This window comes from Prionailurus bengalensis, chromosome X, assembly GCF_016509475.1.
Source record: "Prionailurus bengalensis isolate Pbe53 chromosome X, Fcat_Pben_1.1_paternal_pri, whole genome shotgun sequence".
Lineage (NCBI taxonomy): Eukaryota > Metazoa > Chordata > Mammalia > Carnivora > Felidae > Prionailurus > Prionailurus bengalensis.
Genome location: NC_057361.1, coordinates 15602216 through 15619372, shown reverse-complemented (window position 1 = coordinate 15619372; position 17157 = coordinate 15602216).

Here is a 17157-nt window from a genome sequence, read left to right as displayed (position 1 = left end):
ATCTCACTTGAAGTGAGGGATTCCTCCGCCTTTTTCCCCTCCTTCTTTGCAGACGAGATCTCCTCTGTAACCTCTTGCTGTGGCTCTCGATGCAGATCCGTCATTTCCTCAGTGGTCAGCTCCTGGCCACGTTCCTCCACCAGCTCCTGAATGTCATCCTCATTCACCTCCAGTCCCGTGGTCTTCCCCAAGGACACAATTTTAGTGACAACTGGCAGCTCCTGTTCACGAGCAAGCCCCTCTGCGTCATGCCCAAGAACGCATTCAGGCCACAGTTTTCTCTAAGCAGAATTGAGGGTTCTCTTGGCGACCCCATTCCAGGCTTTATCGACGATCTGGAGGTAATTCACGATGTGGAAATGACTTTTCCAAAATTCTTGGAAGGTAAGGTTTGTTCCTTCAGTCACCTTGAAGCATTGCTGAAATAGCGCTTTTTAAAGTGTAAAGCTTTTTAAACTTTGAAATGACCTGCTAATCCATGGGCTGAAGGACTGGAGTGGTGTTGGGAGGAAGGAACTTGACCTTAAAAACTCAAATTTCTCCAGGAAGTCGTCCTCAAAGCCTGGAGGATAAGCAGGAGCATTATGCATAACCAGCAAGGGTTTGAGAAACAGATTTTTTTCCTAAAAGGTCTATTTCTTCACTGCAGGACTGAAGGCCTCATTGATCCACTCAATGAACAAGATAGGAGTGACCCAAGCTTGCTGTTGGACTCCACATAACGTTTAAGTGGCTCTTCTGCACCTTGCATTTCTTGAAGGCCCGTGGATTCTCGGAATGATACACGAGCTGGGGCTTTACTTTTAAAATCCCCGCTTGCCTTAGCACAAAACAAGAGGGTGAGATGGTCTTTCATGGGCTTGCAACCGGGCACTGCTTTCTCTTCTTTGTAATGTAGGTCCTCTTTGGCATCTTTTTCCAAAAAAGCCCCGTCTCATCGCAGTTAAAAACTTGCTCCAGCAGGTAACACTCGGAAGCCATGAGCTTCTGGAACTCCATAGCGAATGCCTCAGCTGCCTTAGCGTCCGAACTCACGGCCTCTCCGTGCCTCACAGCACTATGATACTTCCCCTCTTAAAGTTTTCAAACCATCCCCTGCTTGCCTTGAAGCCTTCTTTGTTTTCTCGTGACGTACCCGGCAGTTTACTTACGAGGTTGGCGTACAAGGCCTTTGCCTTCTCGCACATAGAGTTCTCACAGTCACCTCCTAGTTGTTTCTCGTTTATCCGAACGAGAAGCAACTTTTCTACATTTTTCAGAACACGTGGCCATTGTTTGGATATTCTAATGACTCCTTTTGCTGCCTCTAGACCCCTTCTCTCTTCTTTCTTCTTTAATATTTTGCAAATGGCTGACTTAGGCTTCTTATAAAATCTTGCAATTTCAGCCACTCTTACACCTCGTTCATACTTCTCGATGATTTCCTTCTTAACTTCCACCACAATCATATCCTTCTTCTTACCGCCTTTCTTTTCAACCTTTTTCTGCATGGGGGCCATTGTATACGCTCACAAGGATGTTGACTACAGTACAGTATTAATCAACTCTTGTCATAGTCTGTAGTTAATGTAACTGGCAATAAGGCAGCAGAGGAAAGGGTCTCTATCTGCAGGCAGCCTGATCTAGAATGAAGCAGAACATTCCTAAGCTTACTCTTGTCTGGAAAAGCAAAGGACTGTCCACAGGTGCTCTGAAGGGACAAAAAATACACTAGTGCCAGTTGTGGGCACCTTCCAACATTCTGAAAAATCACTGATTCCCGCCAGACACCACAGCCTGAGACCAAGCATCCGAGCATGGGAGATGGTCACCCACAATCCCACAGAAAGAGAGAGAGAAAGAGAGAGAACCATTGGCTCAGTTGTGATCATGTGATGTTCAGCGTCATGTACTACTTGTATTGCAAAACATCACTCATTTATCAAGTTAAAATTTGGGGCACCTGGGTGGCTCAGTCGGTTGAGCGGCTGACCGGCTCAGGTCATGATCTCGCGGTCCGTGAGTTCGAGCCCCGCGTCGGGATCTGTGCTGACAGCTCAGAGCCTGGAGCCTGTTTCAGATTCTGTGTCTCCCTCTCTCTGACCCTCCCCCGTTCATGCTCTGTCTCTCTCTGTCTCAAAAATAAATAAACCTTAAAAAAATTTTTTAAAATTTATTAGAAATGTTTGCTTGTCTTTTGGAACACTCTCAGAACAAGTTACTTGCAATCCAAGGTTTTACTGTACATCCTAACTGTCCCCACTGGAAATACCTAGAAACAAAGAGCTGTCCAATAGTAATTATTCTGAAAACTGGTAAAAAAAAAAAAACTGGTAAAAAGAAAGAATCAAGGTTTTATCTGGCCTCTTGTAAACCAGTAGTTAGCGAGGGAAAGTTCTTTATGGGACAGTTTCTGCCAATAAATACAGAAGGAATCCTGGAGTTTTCATATCCCTGACGTTAAATAACAGATCTAGCCACTGGGAACTTTATAATGCACGACCAAATAGTGCCCGATCAAGCAGCAGTCCACACCTCCTGCCAGAGATCAGCCCAGGCCCCTCACTCGTCTACAGAATGTTCTTGCCTCTAAATCAAACTAGAATTCCAGCAAGCCTTAGACATCCTACCAGCTGACAGGATGCAATCTGTAAAATCAAAAGATGGGGAAAACATTATAGGAGAGATGAACTAGTATTTTTAAAAACCAAATGGCAGGGGGCCCCTGGGTGGCTCAAGTCGGTTGAGCGTTCAACTTCAGCTCAGGTCATGATCTCACGGTTGGTGAGTTCCAGCCCTGCATCGGGCTCATTGCTGTCAGCACAGAGCCTGCTTTGGATCCTCTGTCCCCCTCTCTGTCTCTGCACCTCCCCCGCTCGTGCTCTCTCGCTCAAAAATAAACATTAAAAAAAAAAAAGCCAAATGGCAGGATTTAAAAACAACAGGACAAGGGAAGTGTCATATGTTAAGCGATTTAAGAGACTTGTTAGCCAAATGAAATCTGGCTGTCTCAAACAAACCAAATGTAAAAAAAAACAAAAAAAAAAAACCAAAAAACCAAAGACATTTAGTAGGTAATTTGGACAATTTAAACACTGACTAGATGTTTGATGATATCGAAGAATTGTTTAGGTGTCCAGACACTATCAAAGTCATTTTAAAAAGACTTCTTATCTGTAACAGATACATGCTGAGGTTTTCGTGGTTGAGATAATTTGATATCTGAGAGCGGCTTTAAAATTATCCAGCAACAGTGGTGGCCTCGCTGGGGTACCTTGTAAGACGGTCACAGGAAACCGGGTGGGCCAATGAGCCGATAACCATCACAGCCGAGTGGTGCCTACGTCGGAGGTCACCGTACTCTTCTCTCTACTCCTGCGGATCTTTGACGATTTCTCCTTGTGGAAAAAGCATTATAGATGCCAGACACCGGCGATTACATATTAGACAGTTACGTTTAGTTGATTTAAGAAAATCTCCATTCCCACTTTTTGGTATTTACTATAGGGCCCGGAAGCTATGGAGGACTTGCTCATGTCAGGCAAGTGTAGACATTTATAAACATACGGTTCACAATACACACTGCACACCTGTAAACCAGGCACTGGCATTACAAACGTCAGGGGCGCGATGGCTGTCTTGGAGCTCGTGGTCCGAGGGGCGGGGAGGGGGAGACATTAAGCAGATACATTACGCACATAATTACACGTAAAATTAACACATTTCCACTGTAATGAGTGTCATTAAGGGCAGAGGGGCCGGGGGTGGTCAGGAAATACTGAGGGAAATCTTTTTAGGTACAGTCTGCCAGCTGGGGGCTGACTGGTTAAGGCGAGGCAGGCACACAGCCAAGTGTGGAAAGAAGCTTGGCAGTAGATCCTCCTGGTCCGTTCAGGCCTCATCAAGGATCTAGACATTTGTCCTAAGTGCAAGGAGATGCCGAAGAAGGATTTCAACATTAGCTTTGCAAGATAAGATGTACCCGCATATCACAAGACCCCAAGGGAAATCAATTGGAACAGGTGCCACAGGGTTTTCACAGAAGCGTGGGTTTCCTGAATCCATGGTAAGATGTATGAATAATGGTGGGCACGGTCCGCTCTTTCTTTCTTTCTTTCTTTCTTTCTTTCTTTCTTTCTTTCTTTCCTTCTTCTTTCTTTTTTTAATGTTTTTATTTATTTTTGAGACAAAGAGAGACAGAGCATGAACAGGGGAGGGGCAGAGAGACAGAGAGGGAGACACAGAATCCGAAGCAGGCTCCAGGCTCCGAGCTGTCAGCACAGAGCCTGACACGGGGCTGGAACCCAGAGACCACGAGATCGTGACCTGAGCCGAAGTCGGACGCTCAACCGACTGAGCCACCCAGGCGCCCCTATTTTTTTTTTTTTAATGTTTTTATTTAGGTCCGCTCTTTCTATTAGCCAACACAGTGATGTGGACAGATGGATTCCAAAATCGTCCCTATTGAGGGTGCACTCAAGCTGGAGAGAACGTAAGCATGAAAAGCTGGGACCCCCGGGTCTGTATTTCAGGCCTTTGACCTATTCTGTGTGGTCCAACAAGAGCAGGGTGAGGATTTCCTTTCCATCTGTGGTTGCATCAGCCTGGGCCGGCTTTCATCAGACCACAGATTGCATCACCTCGCACATCCTTCCAACTCTGGCCTCATTCTCCCACCACACAGACCTTTGCTGACCAGTCTGGCCTTAAGTTACTGTCAATCATTTTCAGGGGCTGATTCCCCAACCAGAAGAAGCCTTTGGAAACCTAAGACCAGGCTGAGGGAGAGGCGGCATTACACCTGGGCTCCGGAACCAGTCCCCCTGGGCTCCTATCTTGGCTCAAGCCCTTACTAGCTGTGTGACCAAGGGCATGTTGTCTAGCCCCTCAGTGCCTCGGTTTCCTCATCTTTAAAAGGAGAATAATAACAATATTCATGTCACAGGGCTGATACGAGGCTTATACAGATTAGTATTTGTCAAGCACTTAGAACAGCACCTGGAATTCAGTAAATATGCAAATCTTTAAACCTCTTGGTGCCTTGCTGTCCTCATGACAAAAGCAACTTTTAGGGGCGCCCAGGTGGCTCAGTTGGTTAAGCCTCCCACTCGATTTCAGCTCAGGTTGTGATCTCGCGGTTTGTGAGTTCAAAGCTCCGCATCAGGCTCAGGGCGACACAACCGGAAGCCTGCTTGGGATTCTCTCACTCCCTCTCTCTCTCTCTGCCCCTCCCACACTTGCTCTGTCTCTCTTTCTCGCTCTGTCTCTCTTTCTCAAAATAAATAAATAAACTTAAAAAGAAAAGAAAAGCAACTTTTAGAAACTTCTATCTTCCAGATATGCTTTGAAAATGAATCAGTTTGGTACCTGGTTGATTTAAGGGGTGACTATTACCTTTACAGTCAAGTTTAACTACTGTTTGGGGACTACCACCAAGTGCTATTAAACAAAGGGACAGAATCTGTGTCACTGTAGTACCTGGCCAAAGGTCAGGAAGCAGCCAGGCTGAACAACGGCAGACCATCCAATGGCAGATGTGGGGCGCTCAGTGAGCTCTGCACCTGATGCGACAGCTCACGGCTTCTTACGGCGTCAGGTTCTCCCCTCACGAAAACGCACAGGGCCTTGTCAATTGCACAACTGGCTTCACCGTTGACAAATCTTGCCAATCTTTTTTTTTTTTTTTTTTAGATTTTTGATCTTTGATTTTGATTTTTTGATTAAAAAATCGCTTTTACTTATTTATTTTTATTTTTTGAAGTAAACTTTATTAGCAATCCAAGAAATGCAGATTAGAGTAAAAATGATGCCACTTTTCACTTAGTAACTTGAAGGAGATTTTCTGTTTGTTCATCTGATTAATTTTCTGTTTTAAATGGTGCTGCTACTTGGTACTGGCAAAAGTGAGATCAAACAGATACTTGGTTCCAACAGCGTTTATACCCTGCAGGGACTGGGGTAACCGAAACCCTCTTTCTGAAAACCCATGTGGATGGGTGTCTCATTAGTTTTAGTTATGATACTCATTTGTACCTGGTACTTCTCTTTTTTTTTTTTAAGTGGGCTTCACGCCCAGCATGGAGCCCCAAAGCAGGGCTCAAACTCACGACCCTGAGATCAAGACCCGAGCAAAGATCAAGGGCCAGAAGTTTAGGCTGCTGAACCGACTGAGCCACCAAGGCAGCCCTGCATCTGGTAATTCTTCTTTTAGAATGCCCTAGGAAATATTTGGATCTATCAACGAAGGTTTTGTTCCAAGAGGTTCATAGCAACTTTATACCAAATAGAAGGGGAGAGGGAGAATAGCTAAGTCCCCAACATTAGAAAAATGCTTACGTACATTGTATTTTGGGACCTCATTCTTAGTGGTTGTATAATATTATTTCAGTGCATATATTTACACATATATGTATTTACCGTTAAAAATGATGTATATAGAGGTACCTGGGTGGTTCAGTCGGTTAAGCATCTAAGATTATTTATTTATTTATTTTTAATATGAAATTTATTGTCAAATTGGTTTCCATAGAACACCCAGTGCTCATCCCAACAGGTGCCCTCCTCAATGCCCATCACCCACTTTCCCCTCCCTCCCACCCCCATCAACCCTCAGTTTATTCTCAGTTTTTAAGAGTCTCTTATGTTTTGGCTCCCTCCCTCTCTAACTCTTTTTTCCCTTCCCCTCCCATGGTCTTCTGTCAAGTTTCTGAGGATCCACATAAGAGTGAAAACATATGGTATCTGTCTTTCTCTGTGTGACTTATTTCACTTAGCCTGACACTCTCCAGTTCCATCCACGTTGCTACAAAAGGCCAGATTTCATTCTTTTCTCATTGCCACGTAGTATTCCATTGTGTATATAACCCCACAATTCCTTTATCCATTCATCACCTGATGGACATTTAGGCTCTTTCCCTAATTTGGCTATTGTTGAAAGTGCTGCTATAAACATTGGGGTACAAGTGCCCCTAGGCATCAGCACTCCTGTATCCCTTCGGCAAATTTCTAGCAGTGCTATTGCTGGGTCATAGGGTAGATCTATTTTTAATTAAAGATTTTTATTTTTAAGTAATCTCTACACCCAGCGTGGAGCTCCAACTCACAACCCCAAGATCAAGAATCGCATGCTCCACCGACAGAGCCAGCCGGTGCCCCGATCTTGCCAATCTTAAAGAAAGCTAAAGCGGGGATTTACCAAACACAAGGTAGGGGTAGTTATGGAATTCACCAAACAGCTACAATAGGATTCTTTTATGAAACATTTCCTCATCATTTTAGAACTAGTGCTTTTCTTATTGTATAAAAGCATGTTCAACGAAGAAAATCTGGAAACTAAAAAGAAGTCTGTGTGTCACCTCCCAGTGATACACTGTCACGACACATTTACACATTTTTAAAATGCATAGAAATGAGATCAGAAGATACCTCATATTTTGTAATCCTTTCCCCACAGGTGATTAAATCTTTTTAACAACCTAATTTTTAACTCCTAATATTAGATTGTAGCTACAATTCAACCACTCCCTTATTGTTGCACAATTAGATGGCTTTCCACTTTTACAGTCATAAACCATGCTTGGTGAGCATATTTGTAGCGATCATCTCATCTAGATTTTTTTTTTTTTTGTAGGGTACATTCCTAGAGGTGAAGTTGCTGGGTCCGACAGCACGCAAACACTTCAGGGATGTGATTCATATGGCTACTATGCCTTCTAGGAAGGGTTAAACCCTTTTCAGTAAGTGAGGCCCATAGAAAACATTATACCTATAACAAAGGGTGGTGGTGAAGGGGCTAACAAGTGGGACTCGGAGAAAAAGTGGTGTCCTAGGTTCACTTGCTTCCCCGACACCATGAGGAGAACATGGCACATACCTACCCTGGCCCGTGTGTGCCCCCGGGTGGCTGGATCTGGGGGGCTGCAGGGCCGGGAAGACAAGTGTATTTACAAGTAAACTGAAGAAAGATTGTGTCAATAATTTGTTTTGTTCTGGGATCTTCCAAGACTTGTTTACCATTGCAGAAAACTCCTATCACCAATGGTAAAGCTGCTAGTGGTATTCGACTCACTGACTTAACACCTCACTTCCATCTACACCCGCAGCTGTTACAGAGAGGGAGAGATTCCGCGTTCGGGGGCAAACATCCAACCACTCCGTTGCAGCTCTAGGTATTCGCAGGCAAGCCAAGGTATGAGTTCGTAACACATTACTTTGCTTTCCTTTCTTCTTTATATTAAAGTCTTTAAAATATATAAAAATTGGGTGTGTTGGTAGGTAATATTATCCACGGGTTGCATTTCAGAATAGTAAAGAGGATGTTTAAAAACATTTGCTATGAAAAGGGACCATTGGGCTGTGGTAGCATTGAGAGCAGTTGCTGGCGACCTCTGGTGGCACACTCGAGCATTGCTTCACTCAGCTAGTGGTTCTTGGGCTTAAAAGCTTGTTGGCTCCAAAATGTGATAAAAAAAATGACCTTTTTGGCAAAACTCAAAGCAAAAAATTCCCTGAGTTGTTCTTGGCCGTCTATCTCATCTGTCGTCATTTGGATCCACCCCCACCTCGGGCCACACAGCTACCATTCCCTAAAGTGAAGCCTGGTCCTTTCCGGGTTAGGATGCCGCTGCACAGGGCTCCTCCTTGTTGATGTGCTGGAGACCGAGCCGGGGAAATGGAGGGAAAGTCAGGAGCCGAGGGAAGTAACGCCAACCCCATGTCTCTGTTCAGAACTAGAAAATGTAAGCAAAGAGGCAGCTTATGTCACATCCCATTATTTTTTCTGTCTTACCTGCTGGGGCCTCCCGGCTTTTTCCCCTCCATGCATAGCAAGGTCCCGGCGTGTACTTTCAGCACAAGCTTTCCTTACACCAGTGATTCTCCATCTTAGCATGCATGAGCCTCACCAGTCCGAGCGCGGCCTGTCGGGGCCGCCCCGGCTTTCGGCTTTCGGCTTTCGGGAGCTGGGAGAAGGACTTCGCATTGCCCGCGAGCTCGCAGGTGGGGCAGGTGCAGCCTGTTTGGGGAGGAGCTCAGGCGGCCTCAACTCCTGGTCAGTAGTGAGCCATGTTTACCATTCTCATTTCCTGAGACCACAATACTTTGCTCCATATCCTAAGTGCCCGGATTTTAGGGAATTTGCGGTTTTCTGAAGGCAAGCCAGCGCAGGACCGCAAGGCCGCCTCATAGAAAGGGGCTCCGGGAAGCCTCTCCTGGCGAGGGTGGGCGGAATCAGGGGTGATTACCAAGCCCGCCCCCCCCCCCCCCGCCTCGCCCAGGCGGAGCAGGGTTTCCTGCACCACAGCCTCTACCCCAGTGGGGCCGCGTGCACCCAACACAATGCCCAATCGAGAAAAACGATTTCCCTCCTCCTGGCAACTCTGGGACCTTTGAGAGGATCCCGTCTTCCGGCGCATGAGTGTCTTTTCAGGGAGAACTAGAACCTCAAGTGGCCAGAGTCCTTACGTATTTGTCATTTCTCGTGGACTTGTTCTTTGCAGTCACTGAAAACCAAAATCTTGCCGGGCTTTCTCATAACTGAATAAATATGAAAGCAAAAGACATAGGGAACGAAGAGAAGGAAAGATGTCAGGGGGAAGGCGGAGAAACCTAGGTTGGGAGGACTGGCTGGAAAGGGGAAGAGCGGGGATTTTTCTGGAAAGAAAAAAGTCGAAAGAGGGAGACGGCAGAGGAACTGGAGACAAACAAAAGGCCAACAAGATCCCCGTCGCCCCCGCCGGGGCGGTGGTGTCCGCGCCCTGGGCGCGCTTCGCAAGCGCGGTGTGCGCACGGCTCACGCGGGACCGGTCAGCTGACCCCAGTCCGGCCTGTGGCGTCCCCGCGGGGTCCCCCGAGCACGTTGTCGCCGGGGTGGTCCGCGTGACCCACGGCATCCGGCAGGAGCTGACGCGGGGCTGTGCGGGCGCGCCGGCTCTCCGGGCTGTGGGCGGAGGCGGCCGCCCGGTCGGAGCTGCCGAGCGGACAGGCCCCCGGGGCCGGCGAGCCGCGGAGACTCCTTCAGGCCCCCTCGGGCCTTCGGACGGCCCGCGTCCTGGCCGCCGCCTCCAGAGACACCCTGACCCCCACCCACCTGGCTCGGCTGCTTCTGGATTCCCGACCCCCACCGAAACTGTGCGACAATAAACGTTTGCTGCGTCGAGCCACTCGCGTTTGTACCGGAACAAGACACGTCTGCTGAAGTGGGGGAGGCCCGGGAACGCGGAGTCCCAAACGAACAAGGAGAGTTCCAGACCGATTGCCCTTCCCTCCCTCTCAGCTGCCCAGCGCCCTGTGTTTTAGATCTCCCTGGGGCATCATTTTCGGGTGAGGACCAGGACCCCCTGGTCTAAGTCGCACATTTCCAGGATCACCGTGGGACGCGGGAGTGCTCGCCACACTTCTTCCTGCCGCAGCGCGTGGCGAGAACGATGCTCTTTGTGCGGCGCAGTGGCGTGAACCTGCCGGGCTGCCCTCACCCCAATGCGGAGGCCGCACAGGGGCTCTGGCCTCGGTGAATGTAGGGGAGTAGTATGCTGACATCCCTATGGCTCATCTGTTGCACCCCGACTGCGAAGTTCTCTGCGAGATGATCTTTGTGGTTCTGCGGTCATTCTCACCCCGGGGTTCTTAGCTGAACCTCAGAACACCGAAAATGACGTGACCCTCTTTCCAATTCTCGCAGAGAGCACATAACCCTTCCTATTCTAGGTGCAGAAGAGAGGTTCATTCCTTACCTACAATGGATGCTCCGGGTGTAATCCTCTCCCGGGCTAAGAAGGCCTGGAAGGTAATAGAACTTTGCCAGTGAGTCATGGTGTCTTTCTGAAAGAATGCAACCTTGCCAATGTAGAGCTGGGGTAGCTTTAGCAATGGCTAGTTCAGGTCTCTCGTTCACTAATGGACAGATTAAGGCCCAGAGAGGTTAAGTAATTTGTCTGAGATCACACAGCTAGTTAAAGTTCTCTGGGATGAGACTAGAACTCAGAATTCTCGACCTTTAGCCTAAATTCCCACTCTGTAAGACTTTTAATGGAGAGTGAGGGAATAAATGCATGAGCAAAACTTTTATTTCTTGGCTTTATAATGCCTGCAATTTACTTTAACGTAATCCAGTGTAAATGGAGTGCTCTAAATGTGTCTGGGAATTCACTTTAATCTTCTCTACTTTAGGGGCAGTCAGTTAACCTGTAAAGTACCCTAATCAGGGAGCCACACTTCAGGGGTAGGTTATTAACATTGGAAGGACCCTAGCCAGAAGTCCGTATTTTAGGGGACCTGCAAATACCCTATCTAAGTTTCCACCGGAAAGGTTACCAATTCACGTAAGAAGTGTTAGAAATGATTTTCAGTTGGTGAATTGAGTGGTGTTCAAGACATGCTATTGGCTAAAAAGATGACAAGGGACCTGAGCCCTTGCATGAACACAGTATAAGAAAGAGTCTGACAAGTCAGAGCTCCAGCGCCTGTGAGGTAGTGGCTTGTGCTTGCTGCTTACTGAGGACTTTGTCATCTCTTTCTGTCGCGGATCAACATTTTGGGAAGAAGCTTGTGACAGTGCCGAAAAGGAGTAAGCAGAACCCTCAACTGCATATGGGAACAGGCCGTGTGGCAGGTTCTGGGCCTGCATACGAATAAATGATTTTGACAGATTTCTGTGGCTTCTTTGCTTGTAACATGCCAGCGAAGTGATAAGGAGGGAAGGAGACAGAGTTTCTGCCTACTTCAGTTTCAGGAAGCTGTCGTATTTATCCAAACAACCTGACAAAGTTGAAGTCCTGGTTCATTCATTCATCCAACGGATATTTAGGGAGCACCCATACTAGGATTTTATGATACAAAAACAGACAAAATCCCACATTGTAAAGTTGTGTAGATAAGTTTGCGAAAATATATCCAAAGTAACTGGTAGGTTTAATCAAAAGGTATCCTGAGTTCTTTAGAGAGATTCAGGAGGGCAGAGCTTCCTAAACTCTACAGTTTTCCAAAAATGAAACAGTTGCAGAAATTACATGAGAAAAGAAAGCCATTTATGTGTGAAACTAAAATTTAAGTAGTATTTCAGTGCTTCTCAAAGTGCAGTCCCAGACAAGTAGCATCAACATCAACCAACACCTCATTAGAGATGCAAATTCCCAGACCCCAACCCAAACCCCCCAAATAGGAAACTCGGGTTGGGGGCCTGCAGTCTTTCTTTTAAAGAGCTCTCCAGGTGATCCAGATGCCAAGTTTGAGGATCACTGGTCTACTTCTTAACAAAGAGCAATTCTACCAGGTGGGACTCTTTCACAAGTAACAAAAAGACATTTTTTTTCTGTAATTGCTGGATGATTCTGCCAGGTGACTCTTACGTGAGAAATTAAAAACATACCTGTTCTGTAATTGTAGGATAATTCCACCAGGTGGTACCCTAACCCGAGTAGCAGAAAAAACAGTGGTTTTGCAATTACATATTTCCACTAGGTGGCATTCTAACTTGAGTACTAGGAAAAACATATGTGCTCTGAAATTACATGATAATTCCACCAGGTGGCACTCTAACCTGAATACAGCTTTCCCCAAACTAACCACAAGTGAGTTATGCCACTTCCCTCTTTGGAGAGGACTGCATTAGTACCTGTTTTCCCTAGGTGAAAGAAATCCAAAGAGAATTTTCACTTTTGTAATAATGTACTAATGTAGGTCCTTCCTAAGAGCAAGCGGTGTAACTCGAACTTTTGGAAGGGAGGGGACACTCTTTGCTTTATGCCATTTCGGTTTAGGAATGGTTTCATGGGAACCTTCAACTTTTGGATAGCAAGGGAAACCTGTAAGAAAAACAAACATGTTATGTGATTGCAAGATAATTCCACTGGGTGACACTCTAACCTGAGTAGGAGAAAAACGTATCATGCAATTGCAAGATAATTCCACTAGGTAGCATTCTAACTTGAGTAATAGGAAAACATCTGATTTGGAATTACTTGAAAATTCCACTGCGCAGCACCCTAAGGATATAGGAAAAAACTTCTCTGATCCGCAATTGCACAATATATCCACTGGGTGACACTAACTAATTAGCTAACTAGCCAACTAACCAACTAACTAGCCAACTAGCTAACTAGCCAACTAGCCAGTTAAATAAAAGAATGGACAGCTAAAGAGATAGGTAAATAAATAAATGAATGATAAGAAACAATCAAACAGATAGTTCGATAATAAATAAATAAAAATAAAAATAAATAAATAAATAAATAAATAAATAAATAAATAAATAAATAAATTGTTTTGCAATTACACGCTAACTCCACCAGGCGGCACTGCAACACAAAAAGAAAATAAATAAATAATTGGTGCTGCAATAACATAAAAATTCCACGAGATGGCACTCTAACACAAGAAATCGGGAAAATACAACTGTGCAATTATAGAAAATTCCACACGATGGCACTCTAACATAACAAATCACTGATTGCTGTTCCCCAGAATTTCCAGTAGATGGCACTCTAACATAAGAAATAGGAAAAATTCACCTGTCTTGGGAAACTTTGGCATTTAAGTAAACTTTTTACAAAATACGTGGTAACAAATTTATAGGAATTATTTATTTATGAATTCAAGTGTAAATTAAAATGTAGTAATATGCTTTCAGTGCTTTGGACATATCTTAATTACAGGGCTTATTCTTTGCATTTAAAGAATATTTTTTTAAATTTATTTTTTAATTTACATCCAAGTTAGTTAGCATATAGTGCAATAATGATTTCAGGATTAGATTCCAGTGATTCATCCCCTATGTATAACACCCAGCACTCATCCGGACAAGTGTCTTCCTTAATGGCCCTTACCCATTTAGCTCATCCCCCACATCCACAACCCATCCAGCAACCCTCAGTTTGTTCTCTGTATTTAAAAGTCTATTATGTTTTATCCTCCTCCTTGTTTTTATTTGGGGGGTGGGGAGAGGGAGAGAGAGAGAGAGAGAGAGAGAGAGAGAGAGAGAGACCAAGCGGGGGAGGGGCAAAGAGAGAGGAAAACACAGAATCTAAGCAGGGTCCAGGCTCTGAGCTGTCAGCACAGAGCCCTACGCAGGGCTCCAACTCACCAGCCATTAGATCATGACCTGAGCCGAATGAACCACCCAGGCGTCCCTTATCCTTTACATTTTAATGACTTGTTTGTACATTCTTCCCACCATTGGTGGGTCCTCTAGGGCAGAGACTATATCATTTTTCTACCTCCACAGCCTCTATTACAGTAACTGATGCATAACAGGAATTCTGTAAGTATTTATTTAAAAAGTGAGAGAAAGAATGAATGAAAGTGTGAGAAGCCAGTGAAGGTCAAGTAAGTGGAGGGAAGACATCACGAATCAGAGTTGTTGGGCTGTATTCCCAGGGCTTCCGCGCCCAGCAGTTGGACAGGTAGGGTGAAATGTAGAGGAAAATGTGCTTGAGACCCAAAAAACAATGATGTTCATCTAAATGCCTTCCAAATTTGAGGGGGGGATATCAGCAAATTATAAGATTTTTGTTTTAAATTGGCAAAGCGTAGGGGTACCTGGGTGTCTCAGTCAGTTGACTCTTGATTTCAGCTCAGGTCATGACCCCAGGGTCTGGGATGGAGAGGCTCCTCGGGCTCTTGCTTGGGATTCTCCGTCTCTCTCTTCCTCTGCCCCCCCTGTTCATGCTCTCTCTCTCTCTCTCAAAAAAATAATAATACATTTTTAAAATTTTAGCAAAGTGAATTAGAAAGGATTAAATTCAGTGAGAAAATTAGCTTTGATTGTGTTTTCAATAGCCGTCAAAACGATCTCAGTCCTAGAATCGTTTTGGAACTTGGTTTTCAAATTGAATGTTGGCCTTCCTCCCCCAGAGTAGCCTGGGAAAGCTGCCTGTTAGGATCCCCTCGGGATTCCTTCCCCTGGGGCCCTTCCTGCTCTAAGGCTAAGCTGGGCCAGCCGAGGAGGAGGTAAGGGCCTGTCAATCTGCAGACCAGACCGAGGAGGCTGGAGCTCACGTCAGGAAACGTGGGAAGAAGCCGCGCTCGCCCTCCTGGCCTCCTGCAAGCTCTTTCGGGTCCTCATGGACGGCCTCCCCCTCCTCTCTGAGCAACCCTCACCCCGCTCCAGCCTGCCCACCCACTAGCAGCCCACCCAGCGCCCGTCCACTCTACATACGCCCTCAGTGCCTCAAGGTCTTTCTGAACCAGAACTTCCAGCCTTCTGTCCCATCTGATTTCTCATTGCCCTGCCCTGCTCCTCATGGCCCAGTCTCCATCACTGCTTTCTGTTTTGACTTGGGGAAAGGAATTGGTATTTCATGCTGAACTAAAAATCTAAGCTAAAAAGAGTGTCAAATGGTGGCGTTTTAGGCATCAGCCCCCAAGTAGGAATTTTTTACAGAAGGAATATGAGGCTCTCCCCCCAGAGGCGGCCCAGCTTTGGCCTGTGCTCTGTGCCGCTTACACAGCTGGGACCTCCTGGCGCCATTTGGCTCTGACTCCCAAGGAAGTTACAAAATGCCCTACTTCCTGGCCGTTAGCCTATTTAAAAATAAAAACGGGTTTACAAGGCCCTGGCGTTCATGCTGTCTGTCATTAGTCACCGCTTCGCTCCCCGGACCTCCAGCTTCAGGCGGCCCAAGCGCTCGCCTCTCGCCTCTCCGGCAGCTGGCTCGGCTTCCCCGGGCTGCAGGGCCCACGCAGGCTTCCCATCCATTTCCCGAATCTTCTTCCGAATCTCACTGCTTCGCCTTCACCCTTCCAACCTAGTTGGGCCACCCCGGTGGCATCTCTCACCTGGACTCATGTGGAGGTCAAATGACAGATCTCCCTGCACACTCTCGTCCTGCTCCGGTCCGCTCCCTGCATGGGGTCGAGGTGACCTGGCAAAAGCGTAAACTAGCTCTTGTCCTCCCTGCTTGCGATCCTCCCGCACCTTCCCGCACTGCAATTAGAGTGCAACCCCAACTTCCTGCCAAACCGGCGAAGATCACCTGACCTGACCCCAACTTCCTCGGCTTCAGCTGCTTCTCTGGCTCCGGCCTTTGCAGAGATGCCGTCACCTGTGCACGTGGTGCTCGGAGAGGCTGCGGCGGCCAAAAACACTCCCTCCTGCTGAGCCGCCCTCTTGCGCGTGATCTAATTACCCTCGCCATCCAATTATCCTGTTCGCATAGATGTGCCCCCCACCCCTGCTCACTAGAAACGGGGATCTCTCCAGGGTAGGCCTCTGGAACATCGTGTCCACCTCTGTGTCCTCAGAGTCTAGAACAGCACTAAGCGCACACAGGGGGCTCAGTCAACACTTCCTGATGGACTCAGACTCATCCACTCAGGCTCATATCATAACTCTCACCAACCCCTTGGGGAATTTTCTTGTGTCCGTTGCATTTACGTACGACTGTGTAACCACCGTTAAATCACTGAAAGTAATGGTACTGAGGAAGTTTTGACAGCAGACATTTCAGGGTGTTCTTTTACCTCCCGTCCGTCGTCCAGTGTGAGGCCAGATGGGAAGCAAGTGACCCATTAGGCTGGCGTGACTTCAACTTTTGAAAGTCTGAACCTCTAGAAACTGAACGATGGTATCTCGGAACCTGTTATCGGTTCTTCTATCACACATCTGAGGAAGTGGCCTCTTCTGGAACAAATGTTACTTTAGGTTATAGGTTGAACGTGACATTGATTTCTTCAACATGAAAAAAAATCATGCATGTCTGACAGATTTTGAATAATCTTACTTTATTCCGTGGCCACTAACTGCTATCATGGGTTTACCACTTGAGGTTCTCTTAGGCCGATGGTTCTCAACTGGGTGTGATTATGCTCCCAGGGGACACTTGGCAGTGTCTAGAGATATTTCTGATTGTCACAGTTTGAAGGGGAAAGCGTCGCTGGCATCTAGAAGACAGGTACCGGTGCTGCTGTTAAACATCCCACAGGGCACAGGATGGCCCCGCCACAAAGAATGATCCATTCCAAAATATCAGTCACGCTGAGATTGAGAAATGCTATCCTAGACTATGTAAACTAATAATGCATCACCTTAAAGGTAAAAAATACATGTTATTTCTAGAAATATTGGAAAATATAGACAGACCCAGAGCTGGCGAGTGTTAATCCTTCGGTGTGTTAGCTTTCTAGTATTTTTCTTCTACGCACATATATATTATTGTTAGTGAAAACGATAGGTACCAAAGATAT